Source organism: Mastomys coucha, unplaced genomic scaffold (genome assembly GCF_008632895.1).
Source record: "Mastomys coucha isolate ucsf_1 unplaced genomic scaffold, UCSF_Mcou_1 pScaffold14, whole genome shotgun sequence".
NCBI classification, from domain to species: domain Eukaryota; kingdom Metazoa; phylum Chordata; class Mammalia; order Rodentia; family Muridae; genus Mastomys; species Mastomys coucha.
In genome coordinates, this window is record NW_022196896.1 from 58,825,390 (window position 1) to 58,826,418 (window position 1,029).

The 1,029-nt window shown below is 44.8% G+C and overlaps 1 pseudogene; it reads right to left on the reverse strand.

Annotated features, from left to right (window-relative positions):
* Nucleotides 1-459: 459 nt before the first annotated feature.
* Nucleotides 460-791, reverse strand: LOC116089110 (annotated as a pseudogene).
* Between the last annotated feature and the right edge of the window lie 238 nt (nucleotides 792-1,029).

Below are 1,029 nucleotides of genomic sequence, written 5' to 3' on the forward strand. Positions count from 1 at the left end.
CCCTCCCCTTTTCTTCTATTGGCCATGGGACATTAACTACCACTTGTCTTAGTGTATACATGACTTTTTGAATTTTATGAATGACTCTCTGGTCACAGTATAAGCAGAACCTTACTGTTAAAAGCAAAACTTACAACTTACTCATGATGTGGAGTGTTAAAACATGTTCATGTATATTATATGTAATGATGCATACAAAAGATGTAACCAATTGAGAGTGAGGAGGGCTGTATGGAAGGGTTGGGAGGGAGGAAAGGGGAAAATATCTCAAAAAATTTCACTGGTTTAATTTTTATTTTTATTTTTTATTTTTTCGAGGAACAGATGTCTTTAAAGTGACAGAAGTCTGGCTTCTAGAAAAATCTCCCCCCCACCCCGGCCCCTTCCCCCCTGTCCCCCTCCCCCACCCTCAGTATCCACATATGGTATAAATGGCCATCCTTGGGACCACAGCTGTGCTCATGCTGCCAGGTCTTTGGGCTCTTCATCAGTTTGTCCACACACAGCAGGATGTGAGTAAGGAACCAGAAACTCCAGCCAATCGCTGCAGCAATCCAGCCATATTTGCCAGCGGAAGCTCGTGAACACAGGGAGGCTAGTGGGCAGAAGTCAACATTGGCACACTTCTCCAGGGTCCTGGGGTCTGCGTGGTGTGTACTCAGGGTTGAGTTGCCGCTGCTACAGGACAAGTAGAAGGAGGTGAGGACAAGGGCAGCCTGTGGGACAGAGGTAAGGTACCCAGGGCTGTGGAGGAAGATACCTGTCGGGGCCATGTTGGTGCAGAGGTGCCCCGGGGTTGGGAAACATGTGTCCTGTGTGTGCTGCATTTGAGGTGACACCTGTCCTCCTGATTTAATTTTTCAAAAGCAATATTCTTAGAGTAAAAAAAATGTGAAAGAGAAAAAATAGATACATGATTATGCGTGTTCGTATGTGGGAGATATATGCATTATATATGCATTAGATTTATGATGGTGAGCTTATGGTGACAATGACAATAAGATCGCATCTCATCTTACCAGTGACTCT